The following is a 24,821-nucleotide window of genomic DNA, read 5'->3' on the forward strand; positions in this document are numbered from 1 at the left end:
GTGAAAGAGAGACAAAGAGCCAGCCTTTCTATCACATCTCAGTAAAAGTCCCTCGGGAAATTATTTCCTTCTTATCTCTTGATTTCTCTGACCCTCCTCAGTCACATTCTCTTTTGTCAAGCACTGAAAGCCTAAAAAGCAGTAACAAAATATATAATAAATCAGATATTTCTTTGTGAGCTTAGGTTTTGTTACCTAACCAGCACAGAACTAAACATACCTGCTCTTCCTCCTTTTTCAAGTTAATCTCACATTATTAGGTGAGTATTATCAGGATGAGCATTCTGATAGGCATAGCTAATAATAATAGCAATACTGTAATGTTTGCTAAGCATTCTATAAAGTCCAAAGAACATTCACATCCATTTTCTCATTATAATGAAAGAATCATAATCAAGTAATACCAAGGAGAAGTAAAACTTTGCAAAAACTTTGCAGCCATGAATTTCATGAATCAAGGAGAGATTACAGTGGTTTTGTTAGTCATCAGTAAGCTGCCACATCACTCCAAAAGACAGATGAAACAGTTTATACTCCAGGTTCTTTAACAGAGTATTCTTTTTGAAGATCTGTGCTTCTCTGATGAATTGTCATCTGAGTTAAAAGCTTTATGAATAGAGAAATGACAGATGTCAATGAATAATACTAAAGCCAAATGCTTCATAAAATAGCATTACACAGCAAAAACAAACAAACAAAAAACTTCTCTTCTGTTGTTCTTTTAAAAAACTTCTTTCTCTCTAGGCACACACGTGCTAAAAATGGATACAACAAGACCAAAACACACATACAAAGGTGATCATTCAGACACAAGGTGAATAAAATGACTGAAGTTCTTTGTGATGAGACAATGCATAAGATAGATTCAAGTCTTAAAAGCAAGTGTAAAAATCAATGCATGGTATACAGTGAAATGCCAACAATAGTTATTAACAAAAGCAACAGAGGAAAAGCAGCAATTTTATGCACCAATGGCCAAATTCCACACTACAAATTCACACACACACACATGCACATGTGCAAATGCTCCCATGGAGCTTCCCTTAGTACAGAGCTTCTTTTAATTAAGTGCAAGCTCTGTGCCTACCATGTCTTGCTTGCCTGCAGAGGGAAGGAAAAATTTAGTTCAATAACACTAAACAACACTGATCAAAGGACAAAAAAATATTTTTTACTGTATATCTGACAGCATGTTTTTAGCCAGCAGCATTTTACTTTCTCATTGTCTCAGGGGAAGTCTGAATTCACAAGAAAGTAGTCAATTACAGTGCCAACCACCCTGGACACGCTCAATTAATATTCATGCATGAAGAGGATAAGGATAAATTTCAAGATCCATACTTTCTAAAATAGAAATTGGTTTGGCCTGTAAACTGACATGCGAAGAATTACTATCCTTTAGAAGCGGTTCAAATTGGGCTTTAGCATATTTTTTTAACAAGTCCAAGTGCTATGAACAGAAGGCTGGCCCTAAAAACTCAAGAGGGGAGCTCTAGTCTATGCTCGGCCAGCAAATTGCTCTGTTCATCCTCAATCCACTCAACCTCTCCTGAGCCCTAAATTTTCTTATCTAGCTCATAATCTTCTTGCCTATCTCACTGGGATATGCTGAGAATTAAATGAGATTGAAGTTAGAAGTGTTATATGAACAAAAGATATCACTGACTCTATGTTTTATTCAAAATGACACTCACAGGAAGTGGTCCAAGAAGGTAGCATAGGAAGACCCTGAACTCACCACCTCCCATGGGCACACCAACTCTACACCTACATCTAGAGCATTTCCTCCAGAAGAACTGGAGTTTGATTAACCACCTTCTGCACAACAATAAATACAGGAATCACACATAGAAGGATAGTAGAAACAGAGACAAGGTAATGATGGGAACACAAACTTGCCTGCTCTGGGGGGGGCAGCAAGCAAAACAAAACAGCAGCTTAAAGGGCAACCAGCAAAAAATGAAGGAAATCCATTTAATCACCCTGGAGTCTGCCAAATGATGGGGAAAGTGCTGGAATTTTCTCCATGGTCAGAGGCACCAGTAAACCCATTGTTTATGTCCCATTCTACTTGGATAGCACAGATAGGAGCAGAGTCCTCAAGTTCTAGCTGGTCTGCTAGAGTCACCCCAGTGAACCCCAGGCCACAAGCCCACACCATCTCCAGCCATCCTAACAAGGCAATCCCAGCATGATGTACCCCAGGACCCTCCTGACCTGCACTGAACCCAATCATGCTGCCAAGGTCAACCAAGTGCAGTGTGCCCCAGGACCCATTGGCATATGCATGTGCTAGCTTCATCTGTCCTACTAGGGCAGCCCCAGTGAGGGACACCCCAAGACTCCCAACCCTGTACTCACTCTACCTCCAGCTGGCCAGCCAAAGCCATCAGGTACTTGCAGTCTACACAGGGCACATTCCTATACAAGGCCACTCCTTCAAGACAGCGAGAGGTAGCTGTTCTGCCTAATTCATAGACATAAACACAGAAACTCAAATAAAATGAGAAGACAGAAGAATATGTTCCAAATGAAAGAATAAGATAAAACTCCAGGAAAAAAAAACCCCTAATGAAACAGAGATAAGTAATTTAACTGACAAATAGTTCAAAGTAGTGGTGATAAAGATGTTCACTGAACTTGGAAGAAGAATAAAGGAACACAGTGAGAACTTCAACAAAGAGACACAAAAATATAAATAACTAAGTAGTTATTTATAAATATAAATAATTAAGTAGTTATTTATAAATATAAATAAGTAGTTATTTATAAGCATAAATAACTAAATATTTATAAATATAGTTAATATTTATAAATATAAATAACTAAATAACTATAAATAACTAAACAAGCCACAGAGCTAAAGGATATAATAACTAAGCTGAAAAATACACTATAAGGAATCAGTAGCAGATTAGATGATACAGAAAATATGCATCAGTGATCTCGTAGACAAAATTTTGAGAATTACCTAATCAGAATGGCAAAAAGAAAAAAAGAGTTTTAAAAAATAAGAATAGTTTAAGGGACCTCTGGAACAACATCAATCATAATAATATATGCCTTAGAGAGGTCCCAGAAAAAGAAGAAAGAAATGGGCAAAAAACTTAGTTGAAGAAATAATGGCTGAAACCTTTCTTAACCTGGGGTAGGGAACAGACATCCAGGTACAGGAAGCACAGAGAGTCCTAAACAAGTTGAACCCAAAAAGGTCCATTCAAAGACATATTATGATTAAATATAATTATAATTAAAATGGCAAAAGTTAAAAAGAAAATCTTTTTTTAATGTTTATTTATTTATTTATTTACTAAGAGACACAGAGAGAGAGACACACAGAGATAAAGAGAGAGAGAAATGAAGGGCAAAAAGAGAGGGAGAGACAGAGAGAATCACAAGCAGACTCCACCCTGTCAGCACAGAGCCCAACATGGGGCTTGAACTCGCAAACTGGGAGATCATGACCTCAGCCAAAATCAAGAGTTGGACCCTTAACTGAATGAACCACCCAGGTGCCCCTAAAGAGAAAATCTTAAAGGAAGAGGAAAAACAAATAGTCACATACAAAAGAAACCCCATAAGGCTATCAGCTAATTTTTCAGCAGAAACTCTGCAAGCCAGAAGTAAATGGCAAGACATATTTAAAGTGCTACGAGTGAAAAACTTGCAAACCAAGAATACTCTACCCAGCAAGGCTACCATTCAGAACTAAAAGAAAGAGAGCTTCCAAAGCAAGATAAAACTAAGGTTCAACACCACTAAGCCAGTCTTATAAGAAATATAAACAGGTTTTTTTTAAGTGGAAAAAAAAAACATAACTAGAAATAAGAAAAATACATGAAAGACAAAACCTCATTGGTGAAGGCAAATATATAGTAAAGGCAGTAATTCAGCCACTTAAAATGTTAGTGTGAAGGATAAAAGACAAAAATAAGAAAATCAACTATAACTAGAATAAGAAGTTAAGGGATACACACAGATAAACATGTAAAATCAGACATCAAAAGCATAAAACATGAGGGGGAGTGGTAAAAACATATTATTTTAGAATGCATTTAAACTTAACCAATAATCAGCTTAAAATAGACTGATTATAGGGGCAGCTAGCTGGCTCAGTCGGTTAAATGTCCGACTTAGGCTCAGGTAATGATCTCACAGTTTGTGGATTAGAGCCCCATGCCAGACTCTGTGCTGACAGCTCAGCACAGAAGCCTGGAACCTGTTTCAGGTTCTGTGTGTGTGTCTTTCTGCCCATCCCCTGATTGCACTCTGTCTGTCTGTCTCTCTCTCTTTCAAAAACAAATAAACATTAAAAAAAAATTAAATAGGCTTATTATATATATGTATATATGTCAATATATACTAACCTAATAGTAATAACCACAAACCAAAAACTTACAATAGATACACAAAAAATAAAGAGAAAGGAACCCAAATATAACACTAAAGAAAACCATCGAACTGCAATGGAAGAGACTAAGAGAAGAAGGAACAGAACTACAAAACAATAGAAATCAATTAACAAAATGGCAATAAGTATATACCTATCAATAATCATTTTTAATGTAAATGGATTCAGGGTGCCTGATTGGCTCTGAGTGTTAAGTGTCTGACCCTTGACTTCAGCTCAGGTCATGATCTCACAGTTCTTGGGTTCCAGTCCTGCTTTGGGTTCTGTGCTAATGGTGCAGAGCCACCTTAGGATTTTCTCTCTCCCTATCACTCTGCCTGCACTCTCACTCTCTCACTCTCTCTCACTCTCTCTCTCAAAATAAATAAATATTAAAAATTAAATAAATAAATAAATATGAATGGACTAAATGCTCCAATGGATAAAAAATAAAGAAGGTGCACCTTGGGGCGTCTGGGTGGCTCTGTTGGTTGAGCATCTGACTTCAGCTCAGGTCATGATCTCACAGTTCGTGGTTTGAGCCCCATGTTGGGCTCTGTGTTGACAGCTCAGAGCCTGGAGCCTGCTTCGGATTCTGTGTCTCCCCCTCTCTCTCTCTGTCCCTCCCCCACTCATGCTTTGTCTCCCTGTCTCTCAAGAAGGAATAAACTTTAAGACATTTTTTAAAAAATAAGAAGGTGCACCTTATTGCACCTGGCTGGCTCAGTCAGTTAAGCGCCTGACTTCAGCCTAGGTCATGCTCTCATGGTTTGTGGGTTCGAGCCCCACGTTGTGTTCTGTGATGAGAGCTCAGAGCCTGGAGTCTGCTTCAGATTCTGTGTCTTCCTCTCTCTCTCTGCCCCTCTCCCACTCATGATCTGTCTGTCTCTCAAAAATAAATAAATGTTAAAAGAAAAATAAAAAATAAAAATATAAATATAAATAAATAAATAAGGCCCATCTATATGCTTCTTATAAAAGCCACACTTCATATCTAAAGACAGAGACTAAAAGTAAAGAAAGAAAAAAATATTCCATGGAAGTGGAAGCAAAAAGAAAAGAAAACTGATGTAGCAATAATTATCAGACAAAACAAACTTTAAAGAACAGCCTGTAGCAAAAGACAAAGAGGTCAATCCAAGAAAAGGATATAACATTCTAAATATTTATGCACTCAACATGGAAGTACATATAGATGTATATATACATATATCAAACATGAACAGACATAAAGGGAGAAATTGACAGTAATATAAATGTAGGAGACTTTAATACCCAACTTGTATCAATGGATAGATCATCCAAACAGAAAATTAGTAAGGAAACATTGGCATTAAACAACACATTAGACTAGACAGACTTAATAGATATATACTAATCATTTCATCCCCAAACTACAAAATACATATTCTTTTCAAGTGTACATGAAACATTCTCCAGGATAGACCACATATTAGACCACAAAACAAGTCTCAACAAATCCAAGAAGATTGAAATTATATCAGACCTTTTTTCTGACCACAGCAGTATGTAACTAGATATCAGTTACAAAAACAAAACTGGAAAAAAAAACACAAACAAGTAGATACTAAACAACACATTACTAAAAAACCAAAGGTCAATAAAAAAAAAACAAAGAGGAAATAAAAAAAAAAAACCTTGAAGCAAATGAAAATGGAAACACAACTTTCTGAAATCTATGGGATGCAGCAAAAGCAGTTTTAATAGAGAGGTTCATAGCAATAGAGGCTTACCTAAAGAAGCAAACAAATAAAAATTACCAAGAGAACAATTTAACTTTAAACCTAGAGGAATTAGAAAAAGAAAAACAAAGCCCAAAGTTAAAAGAAGGAAGGAAATACTAAAGACCAGAGTGGAAGTAAACAAAACAGAGACTAAAATAAACAAATAAATAAGAAAGAGCAATTAAACTAAAAGTTGGTTCTTTGCAAATATAAACAAAATTGATAAGCCTCTAGCTAGACTTATCAAGAAAAAGAAGGCCCAAATAAATAAAATCAGAAACGAAAGAGATGTTACAACTGATACCACAGAAATACAAAGGATTATAAGAGACTACTACAAACATTTAAACATCAACAAATTGGAAAACTTAGATATGGATAAATTCCTAGGAAAACACAGCTTTCAAGAGTGAATCACAAAGGAATAGAAAATCTGAATAGACAAATTAAAAACAGCAAAATTGAATCAGTAGCCCCCCTCCCCCAAAAAAGTCCAGACAATACAGCTTCACAGGTGAATTACACCAAACGTTTAAAAAAGAGTTAGCACTTAACCTTCTCAAATTATCTAGAAATTGAAGAGGGAGAAATGCTTCCAAAATCATTTTATAAGGTCAGCATTACCCTGACACCAAAACCAGACAAAGACAACACACACATGTGCGCACACACACACACACACACACACACACAGTGTGGGGAGGAGAGAGAAAGAGGGAGAGAGAAGGAAAGAGAGAGAGAGAGAAGGAAAGAAAGAAAAACAAAAATATAGTAAATATCCCTAAAAAACATGGATGCAAAAATCTTCAGCAAAATATTAGCAGACTGAATTCAACAATACATTAAAAGGATCATATACCACAATCAAGTGGAATTTATTTCAGGGATATGAAGATGGTTCAACATCCACAAATTAACATGATATACCACATTACCAAAACGAATGATAAAAATTACATGATCATCTCAAAAATGAAAAAAAGCATTAACAAAATTCAACATCAATTTATGATAAATACCCTCAACAAAGTGTGTTTATACGGAACGTACCTCAAAATAATAAAGGTTATATATGACAAACCTATAGCTAACATCATACTAAATGGTGAAAAGTTGAAACCTTTTCTTCTAAAATCAGAAACAAAACGATGCCCACTCTTGCTACTTTTATTCAGTCTAGTATTAGAAGTCCTACCCACAGCAAGAAGAGAAAAAAAAAACCTAAAAGCTTTAAAATTGGGGGAAAAAAAAAAATAAAAAGGCACTCTTTACAAAAATGACATGAAACTATATGTAGAAACTTTAAAGACTCCACCAAAAAAAAAACTATTAGAACTAATAAATGAATTCAGTAAACTGTAGTTGGATACAAAATTAACATAATCAGTTGCTTTTATACACTAATAGCAAGCTATCAGAAAGAGAAATTAAGAAAACAACTCCATTTACAACTGCAACAGAAAGAATAAAATACCTAGAAATAAATTTAACCAAGGAGGTGAAAGACCTGCACTCTGTTAACAATAAAATACTGATGAAAGAAACTGAAGAAAATATAAATAAATGGAAAGATACTGCATGTTCATTGATTGGAAGAATTAGTATTGTTAAAATGTGCATACTATCCAAAGCAAGCTACAGATTCATTGCAAATCCTATAAAAAGTTCCATGGCATTTTCCACTAAACTGGAACAAAAAGTCCTGAAAATTTTATGGAACCAGAAAATATCCCCAAATAATCAAAGCAATCTCGAGAAAAAAGAACAAAGCTGAAGATAACATGCGCCATGATTTAAAACTGTACTACAAAGCTACAGTAACCAAAACAGTATGGCACTGGCACAAAAACATGTTGACCAATAGAATAGAAAAGAAAACCAAGAAAAAAACTCACACATAACATGATCAATTAATCTATGATAAGAGAGGCAAGAATATACAGTGGATAAAACACAGTTTCTTTAATAAATTGTGTTAGGAACACTGGACAGGTACATGCAACAGAATGAAACTGGACCACTATCTTACAACATATACAAAAATAAATTCAAAACGGATTAAAGACTTGAATGTAAGACCTGATACCATAAAACTCTTAGAAGAAAACATAGATAGAAAGCTCTTTGACATTGGTCTTCACAACATTTTTTTAAACAGTCTTCTCAGACAAGGGCAACAAAAGCTAAAATAAACAAATGGGATTATATAAAACTAAAAGCTTTTGCACATGAAGGAAAAACCATCTACAAAATGAAGAAGCAACCTACTAAATAGAAGATATTTTCAAATCATACATCTGATAAGGGATTAATATCCAAAATACAGAAAGAACTTAATTTATTATCCAAAAATAATACTAATAATTCAATTCTAAAATGGGTAGAAGACTTGAATAGACATTTTTCCAAAAAGACATAGTGATAGCCATCAGACACATGAAAAGATGCTCAACATCACTAACCACTAGGGAAATGCAAATCAAACCCACCATGAGAAATCATCTCACACCTATCAGAATGGCTATATCAAAAAGACAAGAAATAATAACCATTGGTGAGGATGTGGAGAAAAGGGAACCTTTATACACTATTGGTAGGAATATAAATTGGTGTAGCCCCTATGGAAAATAGTATGGAGTTTCCTCAAAAAAATTATAAATCGAACTATCATATGACTCAGCAATTTCACTTCTAGCTATTTATCCAAAGAAAATGAAAACACCAGTCCAAAAAGATATATACACTCCTATACTCATTGCAGCATTATTTACAGTAACCAAGATATGGAAGCAAACTAGTATCTACTGATAAATGAATGGATAATGAAGATGTGGAGTATATATACAATGGAATATTACTTAGCCATAAAAAGGAATGAACTCTTGCCATTTGTGACAACATGAATGGACCTAGAAGGTATTATACTAAGTGCAATAAGTCAGACAGAGGAACACAAATACTATATGATTTCACCTAAATGTGGAATCCAAAAAACAAAACAAAACAAAACAAAGCAAAAACAAACTCATAGATACAGTAAACAAATTGTTGGTTGCCAGAATGTTGAGGGTTTGGAGGGGGGGCAGGCAAAATAGGTAAGGGGGATCAAGAGATACAAACCTCTAGTTATAAAATAAATAAGTCATGAAGGTGCAATGTACAGCATAGGGAATATAGTCAATAATATTGTAATAACTGTAGGGTGAGGGGTGGTAACTAGATTTCTCATGGGACCATTTCATAATATATAAAAATATTGAATCACTATTATGTACACCTGAAATTAATAAAATATTTTATGTCAAGTATATTTCAATAAATAAACATATATGTAAAAATTAAAAACAAAGTGACACAGCCACAGGAATAGTTACAAAAACATATGGGCATCACTGAGTAGTTTCACATGATCTCAACTCTTTCTTAACATCTCTCAAGTAATGTCAATTAATTCTTCTCCTTAGACATCCAGATGGCTAACAGACATATGAAAAGATGCTCAACATCACTCATCATCAGGGAAATACAAATCAAAACTATGATGAGATACCACCTCACACCTATCAGAATGCTGAAAATGAACAACACAAGAAAAAACAGATGTTGGCGAAGATGTGGTGAAAGGGAAGCCCTCTTGTACAGTTGGTGGGAATGCAAACTGATACAGCCACTCTGAAGAACAGTATGGGGGTTCCTTAAGAAACTAAAAATAGAACTACCCTACCATCCAGCAATTATACTCCTAGGTATTTACCCAATGGATACAAAAGTACAGATTCGAAGATGTACATGCATCCCAATATTTAGAACAGAATTATCAACAATAGCCAATCTATGGAGAGAGCCCAAATGTCCATCAACTAATGAATGGATAAAGAAGATTTGGTATACATATATATTGTATATATTACTCAGCCATCAAAAGAATGAAATCTTGCCATTTGCAATGATGGATGGAGCTAGAATGTATTATACTAAGCGAATTAACTCAATTAGAGAAAGACAAATATCATATTATTCACTCATATGTGGAATTCAAGAAACAAACAGATGAACATATGGGAAATGGGAGGAAAATAGAGAAGAGAGGGAAACAAACCACAAGCATCTGACTCTTGATTTCGGCTCAGGTCATGATCTCATGGTTTGTGGGATCGAGCCCTGCATAAGGCTTTGCACTGACAGCATGGAGTCTGCTTGGGATTCTCTCTCTCCTTCCCTCTCTGCCCCTCCCCCACTCACACCTTCTCTCTCTCTCAAAATAAATATACTTAAAAAACAAAAAAGAGGGGGACCTGGGTGGCTCAGTAGATTAAGCAACAGACTCTTGGTTTCAGCTCAGGTCATGATCTCACGGTTCGTGGGTCCAAGACCTGCATCAGGCTCCAAAGCTGCAAGCATGGAGCCTGCTTGGGAATCTCTCTCTCTCTCCCTCTCTTTCTGCCCCTCCCCCATTCACACTGTCTGTCTCTCTCTCTCTCTCTCTGTCTCAAAATAAATAAACTTAAAAAAAAACATTTTTTAAAAAAGAAAGAGAAACTGTGTCTATATAAACAGTCATAGAACTATTCCAATAATAATGTTCATCCAGTTTAATCCTCCATTGGCCATGGCATAGCAATACTCTGAGTCACCAAAGTAAGAGCTCGAAAAGGTCTCTAATGTGTCCACATCAGTAGGCTGGATATGCAAAATCTGAGAGAATGTACAATACTTTGAAAAGAGAAAGAGGTTTTTTTAAAATCCCAAATTTTGTGTCACAGACTATTACATATTTTTCCCTATACACTGAGGGGGAAATTTTTATTCCAACCCTTTTCATTTTTATGAGCTTAAGTTGGCAAAGTCACTTCATGTGTGTATGTATGATAAAGTTTGCATAAGATAAATATAATTAATATACAAAATTTCCATTTCCTGCAAGGTTTATATTATTCTACAAATGAGTAATTCTCACTTTTATAATTTTAATCTTGGGCTATAAAAAATAAATAAGGGGCGCCTGGGTGGCTCAGTCGGTTAAGCGTCCGACTTCGGCCAGGTCATGATCTCGCGGTCCGTGAGTTCGAGCCCCGCGTCGCGCTCTGGGCTGATGGGTCGGAGCCTGGAGCCTGTTTCCGATTCTGTGTCTCCCTCTCTCCCTGCCCCTCCCCTGTTCATGCTCTGTCTCTCTGTCTCAAAAATAAATAAACGTTAAAAAAATAATAATAAAAATTTAAAAAATAAATAAATATAAGTAATAACTGGTGTTAGAAGTTAAAATAATAGGGGCACCTGGGTGGCTCAGTTGGTTAAACGTCTGACTTCAGCTCAAGTCATGATCAAACTCACAGTTTGTGGGTTTGAGCCCCACATCGGGCTCTGTGCTGAGCACTCAGAGCCTGGAGCCTGCTTCACATTCTGTGTCTCCCTGTCTCTCTGCCCCTCCCCTGGTCATTCATTCTCTCCCCCCCACCCCGCCCACTCTCTCAAAAATAAATAACCATTTAAAAAAAATGTTTTAAAGAAGTTAAAATAATATTTACCTTTAGGGGAAGTGGTAGTGATTGGGAGGGAACACTGGAGGGATTATAAGGGGGCTGAAAATGCATATTTCTTGATGTTGGTGGTGATTACAGGAATGTAAGAATCAATATGTTTGCCCAGAAATTTACAGCTTTGACCAAGAAGGCTTTACATGGGAAATGAAAGTGGTAAGGTTAAAACGCTCAGTTAAAACTATAAAAATAGAAGGGTTACTTTGGAGGACATGAATGATATTGGAAGAAGACTCACCATGAAGGAAATATTCAATAATTTACATGAGAAATCCATTTGTAAAGAAGAGGCAGGAATGAGTTATGATCTGAGATGTCTATACTCCAAAGCACAATGGGTAATAAATTTAAGATACTAACACAAGGAAATAAATGCAACTTTATTTATAGAATCAGTAAATATTATTTACTGAATGGTGATCACATATTAAGCCCTGGATTACAGAGATGAAATACAGTGCATGTAAACCTCAGTGGCTGAGACCTACAGTCTAGTGGATGAGGCAGATTAGGGAACTAACAACTATAGTATTTTAAATACTAGTAGAGATGCATATGAAGAGATGAGGGACATCTAAATCAAACCAGAGGGTTAGGGAAAGCTTACTAAAGTAGGCGGTCCTTAAATAAGAGTCTCGAAGAACAGAAAGAGCAAGGACAGTCTAGACAAAGGAAATAATATATTTCCCAGACTTGACAGGATAAACTCACATCTAGATTTCAGAGATGACAATGCATATTTCAGTGAAAAGAAACCTGGATTGCAGAAAAAGCAGTGCTACGAGTAGAAAACTTGTAAGAGGACTAAAGGAGAAAGAAAGAGACCCGAGACTACTCAGGGGATTTCACTATTTGGAGGCTATGAATGTCACCCTCCTAAACAGATGTTTTAAAGGCAAAAAGAGAATGAAAACTTAGATTTACTGAATATCTACTATGTTGCTACTAGACATTGTGTTAAACACATTCACATATACCATCTCAAGATATGGCAATTATGGAGGGCTTCAAAAAGCTATGCATCTCACAGAAATCTATTTGCTAAAAGCACTGTATCTAATAAATTCTTGGTGTGCCTTGATAAGAATCCCTGTTTGAAGTGTTAAAAGGAAGAATAACGATATTGCACTCTGAACTCAGTTTTGATCAACAAAGATCAGAAAATTAGTTAATGAAACAGAAGTGGTATTAACATTGGGGAAAATCCAAAATGTTATCTTAAATCTGTTATAGTCAGGGAAAGGACTGCTAAATATAGTCAGACTTGCATTCTAAATATAGTCAGACTTGTTACTGGACAGTACTTTCTAAACCTATCAAGTACAGGGACTTCTTTTAGAACACAAATCATGTTTTACAGACCTTTACATGGTAGTTACATCAATTAGTTAAAAATACTTTTTAATTAAAAAAAATAGACTTTACACATATGTGTGTTGAGGGGTGATTGAACAAGCATTACTATCATAAAAGCAAATATGATTTTTAGAATTTGCTTGGATGCACCTGGGTGGCTCAGTTGGTTAAGTGTCCGACTCCAGCTCAGGTCATGATCTCACGGTTTGTGTGTTTGAGCGCCTCATCTGGCTGGGTGCTGTCTCTCAGGCTCTGTGCTGACAGCTCAGAGTCTGGAACCTGCCTCGGATTCTGTGTGTACCTCTCTGCCCCTCCCCCGCTCGCACTCTGTCCCTGTCTCTCAAAAATACCTAAACATTAAAAATTTTTCAAAAAAAAATAGAATTTGCTTGAACATTTGTTCCCAAGAAAGTAATTAGAAATGCAAAATAACATAAATACTAAGTACAGCAGAGTGCTTTTCATTTGAACAAACATTACCTATCTATAAAATCCATTTTAATATATTCTGAGTACAATCTCACCAGCACTGTTTTTATCAGGTATTAACAAAGTGCAAAGTATTGTGAATAATATGCACATTTATGAAACCTACTCTTCTAGAATGACATACAAGGTTGGATGCCTGCTCCTGCCAGCAGGAAGTGAACAATTTCTCACTTTGGAGAAGTGCATTATATCTTTGAGGCTAACCTGGGGTCATTTAGTAAATTGTCTTTTCCAAGCACTAAATAGCTACCAGCTTCAAATAGTTAATGAACCCCATAAAAAGCAAGTGATTTAGTTCTTTCTCCCTGGTAGGGTCAAGCCAGTCTATTCATTAATCCTCTCCCCATTCAAGTGAGTCAGGGAAGGCACACATATTATAATCCCAATTACATGACTGGGACATTTAAGTCCAGAAGTGCTTACTGACTGGCACAAGGCCACAGAGAAGTTATGTGCAGAGCTGTGACAGGAATTCATAAGCCTCTGGGTCCAGGGCTAAGTCCACAGAGCAATCTTGTAGAGGTGCTATGGCTTGGCCTCGATAAATCTGAAAACGTCCTCATGTAAATAAGCCCAGTTCAAGTTAAAAATAAAATCCTTAAGATATGGATTTCTCTCTGAAAATGTAAACCTACTTAAAGGAATTATTTTATAAATGAATAATGAAACATTGACTCACAATTTATTTACAACAAGAAGATTTTTACATCTAAGATGACTGAATGCAGTTCATAAATAGTACTAAAACCAGAAATCGCTTTCTTATGACATTAAAAGAACTGGATTTACTTTGAAGCCTGGGCCCCAAAGATGGCAATCTGCATCACATAATTAATGAAAGTTCAGGTAGAATGACTGACGATTCCTTCATCTCTGCAGATTACTGGGTTGAGTTGTTGAGCAATCCTGAACCCAATTTTTGGTTAGTGACTCAAACTGATTTAGACAAACATATTAACAGCTGCAACTTATCCAACAATCATACAATGATGATTTGGTGCCATATACTATAAGGTGTTCAGGTATGTGAGCACAACAAGTTGACACCCTCATGAACCTTATGACCTAATGAGAGAGACAATCAAACATGCACAAAAGTGGATATTACAAAAGGCGATATGTGCTATGAAGAAGAAGTCTGGTGAGCATTCGGTTGTATAATGGGGGGTAGTGCATAATCACCCATTGTAATGGGGTATGAGTGAAAGATTAAGCTGTTGGGTATGATTCTTCTGAGAAAGTATGAGTAAAGTTAACCAGACAAAGAGGGGCAAGGAAGGAAATGGACAGCCATATGATCATATTCCATATTCAGGTTTCCCTTCTATATTTTATGCCAGTTAAATTTCACTTTCTGTTACTGGAAAATAGTAAATTTTTTCTATTAACAAGTATTTGCCTATCTTACTTTTATTGCTAATTTACTTGGGGTGATTACAGTATTCAGAGCTCTTTGTCCACTCTCTTACTTAATTCTATTTGATCCTTATACCAACTCCATCAATTAGGTAGGATAATACTGTTAGGCTCATTTCACATATGAGAACCTTGAACCCAAGATAGAAGGATTTATTCAATGTCACATTGTCAGTCATCAGTGAAGCCAGAATTGGAATCTAGATCTGACATCAGGTCCAATGCTATTAAAGGGAGACTCGGATCTGGACCACACAAATAACATTAAACAGAAGAAAGAAGTTCTAGGGTGACTTGTATACATGACCATCATTTATAATTTTGGTGCAAATCTCATCTTACAGCTTGAATTAGATGAATTGGCATAACATATTTTTCAAATGTGCTTGCCAGTATATATTACTTTAATAGAGGAATCGTGTTTATCAGAATCCAATAATTTGGCTTCTCAAATTCAGATATTTGTTAAATATTTTATTCATAGAACTCATAATCTAAGGATGCTGTAAAGTGCATCTTTGTCCTTAATTTTATCCATTTTTACTAGATAATGGATGACATAAACCACATAATTTATTCAACCACATAAACCACATAATTTATGACATAAACCACATAATTTACTAGATAATGGATAACATAAACCACATAAAACTTAAAATATGCTGAGTTGATCGAAATATAACAGAGTGCTATTAGTAAATTTAAAGCTCGTCTTAAATGGCATATACAAACAAAAATATGTTTCATTGTATACATCTAAAACAATTTTAGTTAGATTTAAATTTCTAGTTAAAGATTGCCAACCAGGGGCGCCTGGGTGGCGCAGTCGGTTAAGCGTCCGGCTTCAGCCAGGTCACGATCTCGCGGTCCGTGAGTTCGAGCCCCGCGTCAGGCTCTGGGCTGATGGCTCAGAGCCTGGAGCCTGTTTCCGATTCTATGTCTCCCTCTCTCTGCCCCTCCCCTGTTCATGCTCTGTCTCTCTCTGTCCCAAAAATAAATAAACGTTGAAAAAAAAATTTAAAAAAAAAAATGATTGCCAACCAATCCCTTGAAAATGAATGCCATTCAACAATGCTGATCAATACATAGCTGGAAATACAAGAGGAGTTTCAATCTGAAGGGAAAATTATTCTTTTCCTATTACCTCTTCTCTTTATTGCATGATGAGAATGTTTAATTTTACTCTTTTTTATTTTTTTAATCCTTTTGTTTCAAGTTTCATTTAAATTCTATTTAGTTAACATATAGTGCAATATTGTTTTCATTGTATCATCACTTACATATAATACCCAGGGCTCATCACAAGTACCCTCCTTAATACCCATCACCACGTAATCCATTCCCACACCCACCTCCCTTATACACCAACCCTCAGTTTGTTCTCTATAGTTAAGAGTCTCTTATGGTTTGCCTCCTTTTCTTTTTTTTTTTTTTTTCCTTTCCCCTATGTTCATCTGTTTTCTTTCTTAAATTCCACATATGAGTGAAGTCATATGGTATTTGCCTTTCTTTGACTTATTTTGTTTAGCATAATACTCTCTGGCTTCATCCATGTTGCTGCAAATGAATCTTACTCTAATTTTTAAATCAATAATATGTAAAGGACTGCTAATCTATCATTTTCTATTAAAATGACACCTTGTTACTATTAATATGAAAAAAAATCTAACCTACTTGGCTCTTGTTTACAGCCTCTTTTGTTACATTTACTAGAACCAAATATCAGTAGCTAAAACTTGATAATAGCTCTATACTTGAATCTAACCTCTGAGCCCTTCAGAGCTGATCCACATTCTTCTACACTGGCCTTTCAGCCAACATTTGTCTGTCACACCAAGATCCTGAGGGTGACAACAACTATAAAAATGTGTTACATTTCCAGGTGAGTCAATGCAGCTGTCCTGTGAATTATCAGATACTCTACATGTGCTAAAGGAAATGCTGACATAGTGTCCAAATGAAAAATGAAACATAGGGAATGAATGAGCTTCTTTTCTTTTTGGACTCCTTCCCTCCAATCTGAGATAATTCTTTTCATCTTTCCCTTTACCAACAAAAATTTGATTTAGAACAGGATTATTTTTTGGTACTTAATTAGTATTTTCAAACACATTGTCGGAAAACATACTGATTGCATCAACTAAGCAGTCTGTTTCAGACTATGCAAAGGTAATGACAGACCTTTTATTTAAATATCCAATTATGAATAAAGGTGAATTATTTTGACATAATTACTCAAGGCCAGAGAATTGCACTGATTTATAAGGACAAACCCAGACCTTATGTCCAGTACTAATTGGGGGCACTGTTATAACTGAAAAGAAAATGTGATGTTTGGGTCCAGAAACTATAATTTTAACTTGTCTGAGTTATGTAAAGGTCTTTCAGGTATAAGATTCTTACAGATGGAGAGCAATTTATTAATAACATTTATTATAAAACAGACATGAATAAGATCAGAAAACTTTATTTTAAATAACTGAAAGGAGTCTTAGAAATTATCTGGTCCAGGGGTGCCTGGGTGGCTCAGGTGGCTGGGCATCCGACTTCAGCTCAGGTCATGATCTCATGGTCTGTGAGTTCGAGCCCAGCGTCAGGCTCTGTGCTAACAGCTCAGGGCCTGGAGCCTGCTTTGGATTCTGTGTCTCCCTCTCTCTCTGCCCCTCCCCTGCTCATGCTCTGTCTCTCTCTGTCTCAAAAATAAATAAAAACATTAAAATTAAAAAAAAAAAGAAATTATCTGGTCCAAGTATAATAGTTAGGGCTCCTATGAAAAGCTCTTGGTTATTTCAAAAATTGTGTATTAATCCAAAATCTGAAATGTTGTATCAATATGAAATATTACATAGCATGGAATGCAATGGTTTTACATATCATTCTTTTTATATGTAACATGTGAGTTCCTTATCTAAAGCATGAGTTCCCATGGATAATAAGCAACAGTTTGGCTGTGAACTAGTTAAATCAAGGCCTAAAACTGTTCATTTATGTGGCATAAATAAATGAATGAACTGATAGATGAATGTGAGTTCTGTGTTAGACTGTGACCAGGTCAGGTACTACATATGCCTACTCCCCTAGAAGTTTCCAGCATCCAGCATAGGATACAGTATTATAGTAGCCCCACAATAAGTTTTCTCAAATTGACTCTTTGACCCTTTTCTTGCAAGCTAGAGTAAGACTTCTTGAAACTTCCTGTCATATGGAGTATTGAAGCATATCATGAATATGAAAATCTTAAAACCTATTTCAAAGTGGTTCAAAGAAGCTTCTTAGAATATCTCCCTCATTACAAGTCTCTAAAATAGTTATGTTCATGGGAAGAATTGGGTATGACTCCATAGATAATCATATTTATATGATGATTTATAATCATATTTGGAGGGCCAGACTATTTTTAAAGGCTGTTGAAAACAATAAGGAATCTCTGGACTCAAGCCAGAGAACATTTTTTTATTAAAAAACAATTAATACACAACCTAATATAACTGTATGTTATAAACTAATATATGCTGGAATTTAAACATAATATTAACTATACTGGAATTATGTTAACTATATGTTAACTATACTGGAATTTAAAACATAATGTTAAAAATAAATATTAAAAAAGAATAATTAACATTGTATTATATTATTTTTGAGTGTACATTGTGAATCAATATTTAGATATATTATGAAATGGTCACTACAGTAAGTCCAGTTAGTATCTGTCACTACACAAAGTTGTTAACAATATTATTGACTATATTCTTCATGTTGTACATTACATTCCTATGACTTATTTATTTTATAACTGGAAGATTATACCTCTTAACCCCCTTCACCTATTTCATCCAACCCCTCCCCTCTAGCAACCATCAGTTCGTTCTCTGTATCTATAAGTCTGTTTCTTTTTTGTTTTGTTTGTTCATTTGTTACGTTTCCTAGATTCCATGTAGAAGTGAAATCATATAGTATTTGTCTTTCTCTAGCTGATTTATTTCACTTAGCACAGTAGCCCCTAGTCTACCTATGCTGTTGCATATGGCAAGATTTCACTCTTTTTATGGCTAAGTAAAGCCATTGTGTACATATGTATGTGTGTATATTTACGTATGTGTATATGTACTCATGTATACAAACACACATATATACACATTCGTTTACCTATCGATGGACACCTAGATTGCTTCCATATCTTGCCTACTGCAAATAATGCTGCAATATACATGAAAGTGCCATATGTTTAGGGGCACCTGGGCGGCTTGGTCGGTTGAGTGTCCAACTTAGGTTCAGGTCATGATTTCACAATTTGTGAGTTACAGTCCCGCATCAAGCTCTGTGCTCAGAGCCTGGAGCCTGCTTTGGACTCTGCGTCTTCCTCTCTTTCTGCTCCTCCCCCACTCACTGATTCTCTCTCTCCTTCAAAAACAAACAAACATTTTTTAAAAAAAGATTAAAAAAAAGAGTGCATATGTCTTCTCAAATTAGTGTTTTTGTTTTCTTTGGATAAATACTTAGCAGTGGAATTGCTAGGTCATTTCCATAGTGGCTACACCAATTTACAATATTTGTTCTTCCTATCCAGGAGTGTGGAATATTTTTCCAGGTTTTGTTGGTGTCTTCTTCAATTTCTTTCATAAGCTCTATAGTTTTCAGTGTATAGATTTTTCACCTCTTTGGTTAGATTTATTCGTAGGTATTTTATGGTTTTTGGTGCAATTGTAAATGGATCAATTCCTTGATTTCTCTTTCTGTTGCTTCATTGTTGGTGTGTAGGAATGCAACTTATTTCTTTGCATTAATTTTATATCCTGCAACTTTGCTGAACTCATGAATTAGTTCTAGCAGTTTTTTGGTGGAATCTTTTGGGTTTTCCATATAGAGCATCATGCCATCTGTGAATAGTGAAAGTTTGACCTCCTCCTGGTCGATTTGGATTTTTCTAATACTATGTTGAATAATAGTGGCAAGATGGACATCCTGGTCTCCAACAAGAGAAATTCTTTTTTTTTTTTTTTTTTTGAAGTAGGCTCCAGGTCCAGCATGGGCCCAATGTGGGGCTTGAACTCCCAACCCAGAAATCAAGACCTGAGCTGAGATCAAGAGTTGGATGCTTAACCAACCAGGCACTTAAAACTTCTTGATTGGGAGAAACATGTTAGGGAAATTTCCTTCTTCAGTTTGTACCTTTTCTAAGTGAATCTGCATTTGGAGGTGTTGTTTCATTAGTGACTAGAGCAGCTGTCTTTTCCCTTTCCTTTCCCTGAGTCTACATAGGATGTGTGGGAAGCTACTGCAGCAGTTCAGAAGCACAAATGAGCAGAGCCAAGGTGAAACACATATTAAATACACTAAGAAAGAGAGAAAGCCAGCACAGAATAGCAAAGCACAGTAGAATGAAAAGAAGCAGCCATAACACTGAGTGTAAAAGAGACCTTATGACCAAGAAAGTCAAAGAGGAACAGAATTGGGGCAAATAGCTCAAGAAAACAAAAGAAGGAAGGCAAAAGTGGGGAAGAAAATGGCAACACCAAACGGGTAGGAGAAAAGCAAGACACAAAAAAGAAGATTTATGTTTGGATGACTTTAACCCCAATGAGACATCTGACAATAGGTCTGAGCTGCACACAAAAAAGATGACTGCAGATAAATAGAAGGTCATGCAAAACAAGGTGGGAGCACACAGAAATATACCAAAACAAGAACAACAAAAAATTAGAAAAGAAAAAATAAAAAACAAATAAACTCATAAATAAATATCACAGAAAATACTTTCCAAACATCATCAATTGTGGATTATTTTCAACAATATCTGTTCCTATCCCTAAGTTCCCCACAATCAGCTAAATATGTATACTAAGTCTAAAAAGAGCTCTCAGTTTGGAGTCTAGAAGAGCCATGAGAGTTCAGCAGTCATTTTACCATTCCTTCTATTTTAATTCTCTAAGATTTCCCAAATATTTTGAAGCAGTGACAGAGAGAGATGTTATTAAAGAGTGTTATAACTACCTTTTTTTATCCAGGAACCATAAACCCTAAGTCCTGATTCTAGAGACATTTTGAAGCAAAATGGTACAGGGAACACATAAGTAAGAGAAAGTAATTGGTAGTCCTTGGTTATAAATTCATATGCTTTCACACGTGAGATTTTTGTCATTATAAGCCTCAGGATGAATGCCACTTGTGAGCAGTTGAATTTCCAGGAAATGTTCCAATTTCCAATAAATTTGGTATATCCATCCAGTAGAAAATTATGGACTCATTAAAAAAAAGCAATCTCAAAGAGTATTTAAAGAAATGGGGAAATATTCATAATATAGCTTTGAGAAAAAATATACTAAATTTTATGTCATAGGATCCCAATTATTTAAAATACATACACATAGGCATATATTAAATAATTTCTTTAGAAAAACTAAATTATGTCCACATTGTGCAGGACAGCAGCCTATACTTCTCATTTGTAGCTCTCACTGCAATGGTTATTACATATTCTATTAACAACTCTTAAACTGCTTGTCTTCTATACCTCAATATGCCCAGCACCCAGCACTGTGATTGATCCATATTATGTAGTAAATGTTTCTAAATAAATTAAGGAATAAAATAAGAAACAGAAGAAGCATGGAAATAAAGAAAAATGACTGAAAGTTGTTTTCTTAGGGGTTATTTGATAGAAGTGACATTTTCTTCTTTAAAAAGTTGTATGTTAAAAATTATAAAACAACTATTTTCTATAACCACAAGAACTTATTGGTAAAAAAAGTCAATCTCCAAAAAGCACATATTATATGATTCTATTTATGTAAGATGTCCAGAAAAGGCAAATCAATAAAAAAGACAGATTAGTGGTTGCCTAGGACTAGGGGATAGGGAGTGAATGCTAAAGAGATTTCTTATTGGTGAGGTGAAAGTATTCCAAAATTAGATTATAGTGATGGTTACGCAATACTGTAAATATGCTCTAACCATTAAATTTTATACTTTAAACAGAATTATATAAAATGAAAGTACATCTCAATAAAACTGTTTAAGATATTTAGATATTTTAAATATTAGTAAAGATTATTTCATTACAAGTTTTTTTTTTCAGTTTGAACCCACAAACAGGCCTTCAGGGGTGTAGCTCTGGATATTGCCTTAAATTTTTTTTCTTTTCTCATCATATTTTAACAAAAGACAATAGAGAAAACTTTAGTACAACATGTGGGAATAAGATATATTTCTTAGCTTGCAAACTAGGTTACCTTCTGGATTTACTACACTATTATTTGTACACCCTTCCCCAATACACACACAAATTTTTCCATAATAAAACATAGGAAAACCTATTTTATATAGGAAAATATGCAGCATTTCACAAACAATAAACTTTTGGATGAGGAAGCTGTTACTTCTTACTTCCTTAAGTTTACATGACTCTGACTGACCATTCTCTCCTAAAAATAAGATGCCCTTGTAATGTAATAACTCTCTAATCACTTAGCTCCAAGTTATTTAAATTCATCATAATGCCTTTTGTAAGATGGAAATTGGTAGGTAGGGTTTTCCCTGAGAAAGTAAGACATTTCTTTGGATTGCTGAAACTCTCTGGCAATCTGTTAATTTCCTTCAGAGACTAGAGTGTGAGATAATCTCGAGGCAATTGGTGAAAATGCCAAAGATGGAGGGTCATGATGCATGATGCTAGCAGGACTGGCTCCATCATATGGTGGGGTGGGGTGGGGTGGGGAGACATTAAAATGGCCCAGCCACTGAAATCATAAAGATCAATTACTACAACATATCAGGATGGCCACTGAAAGCCATTTTTATCTACACTCTAAATTTTAACTTTAAGTGCTATAAATTTAAACCCTATAAACTTAAATTCTTTAAATTTCATACTCTATTTTCGACTTTAAATTTCAACCTCTTAAGCAAAGACTTCTTAGTTTTTAATACTACATAAAATCCCACATATTATGAGAACTTGGTTATAGGATTATACTTAAGGGATAAAAATATTGTTATGATGAAACAATTTCAAAATAGGAGTGAGCAGATAAATTTCAAACTCACTTAACCTTGCTTAATTTAAGAATGCCTTTAAACTTTAAATTCTGAAATTGTTCTGCTTTGGCTTTTATGCATGCTAAACATGGGCTTTCTCTACTAAGAGATAGAAATGGATGGATGGATGGATGGATGGATGGATGGACGGATGGACAGATGGATGGATGGATGGATGGGGATAATAGAATAAGGAAATGAGAGAACGGGAAGAAGAAATAAAACACTGACCATTTCAAGTGGCTGAAATTGAAGGACAGAAGGTAACTTGGGTCTGAAAGACTCATAAAATGAAAAAGTTAAGTTAGAAATTAAAATAGCACCATGATCTGAAAATATACATGGCACCCCTATGTTTACTACAGCATTATTTCCAATAGCCAAATTATGGAAGCAGTCTGAGTATCCACTGATACATGAATGGATAAGGAAGATGTGGTATATATGTCAAATGGAATATTTCTCAGCCATAAAAAAGCATGAAATCTTGCCATTTACAACATGGATGGATCTAGTTATTCAGAGAAAGACAAATACTATGTGACTTCACTCAAACGTGGAATTGAAGAAACAAAAAGAACAAAGAAAAATAAAGAGACAAACCAAAAAAACAGACTCTTACTTATAGAGAACATACTGATGTTTACCAGAGGGGAGATAGGCAGCATAGGGGGATGGGTGAAACAGGTAATGTATACAATACAGTGTTGAATCACTGTATTATACACCTAAAACTAATATAACACTGCATGTTAACTCTACTGGAATTAAATTTTTTTTAAAGTAACTCAGACACAAGTGCTTGGTGTTATTATTTTATATCCAGTAAACAAAATATAATTCAATTTTTTTTAATTTTTTTTCAACGTTTATTTATTTTTGCGACAGAGAGAGACAGAGCATGAATGGGGGAGGGGCAGAGAGAGAGGGAGACACAGAATCGGAAACAGGCTCCAGGCTCTGAGCCATCAGCCCAGAGCCTGACGCGGGGCTCGAACTCCCGGACCGCGAGATCGTGACCTGGCTGAAGTCGGACGCTTAACCGACTGCGCCACCCAGGCGCCCCTAATTCAATTTTTTAAAAATAGCACCATGATAGCTAAAAGAGATCATTGCCCACTTTGTATTATGCTTTCATATATTGTGACCAATCTAAAAGGGAGAAGGATGGAGAGAGGGGGAGAAAAAAGAGCATGCATGCTACTTTTTTTAATGTGTATTTGTTTTTGAGAGAGAGAGTACGAGCTGGAGAGGGGCAGAGAAATAGGGAAACACAGAATCTGAAGCAGGCTCCAGGCTCTGAGCTGTCAGCAGAGAGCTCAATGCGGGGCTCGAACTCACAAGCGGTGAGATCATGACCTGAGCTGAAGTGGGATGCCCAACTGACTGAGCCACCCAGGTACCTGGAGCATGCATGCTATTTTAAGCATACACTGTTTTTCATATATCCATTATTTACTGAAAAAGAAAACTTAACTCTGTCCTATTTAAGACAGCGGTGTTATATGTTCAAGTTTGTTTGACAGGGAGAAGGGCCAGAGTTTTAAAATTACAACTCAGCAATATATCCCCAAGCTGAGTTGTCCTGACATAGGGTCACAGAAGTTGAAACACAATAATATCAAACCCATTAATAGAAAAGCTATCATAAATTCAAAATGTGGTCTATGTACAGCAATAAACCCTGCTCAGCCTTACACAAGGACACAAAAGAGGAAAGCATAAAAATAGAGAGTAGAGGTAGCACCCAAATTTCAGACAACACGATAGACACACTCTGGAATGTTGTACTAAAGTTGGAGGAAGGAAGGCAACCACATAATCACTCTTTTAAAACCTATTCACAAA

At 35.6% G+C, this 24,821-nt stretch overlaps 1 protein-coding gene and 1 pseudogene across 7 annotated transcripts in view; one reads left to right on the forward strand and one right to left on the reverse strand.

Annotated features, from left to right (window-relative positions):
* Positions 1 to 24,821, reverse strand: part of SLC44A5 (solute carrier family 44 member 5) — a 380,599-nt gene that overhangs the window by 268,731 nt on the left and 87,047 nt on the right. The window lies entirely within an intron of this gene.
* The window catches only part of LOC121027660 (probable RNA-binding protein 46), a 34,868-nt pseudogene continuing 12,281 nt past the window's right edge, over positions 2,235 to 24,821 (forward strand).

The sequence above is a fragment of the Herpailurus yagouaroundi genome, unplaced genomic scaffold (genome assembly GCF_014898765.1).
Source record: "Herpailurus yagouaroundi ecotype Mexico unplaced genomic scaffold, PumYag 77, whole genome shotgun sequence".
In the NCBI taxonomy this organism is placed as follows: Eukaryota; Metazoa; Chordata; class Mammalia; order Carnivora; family Felidae; genus Herpailurus; species Herpailurus yagouaroundi.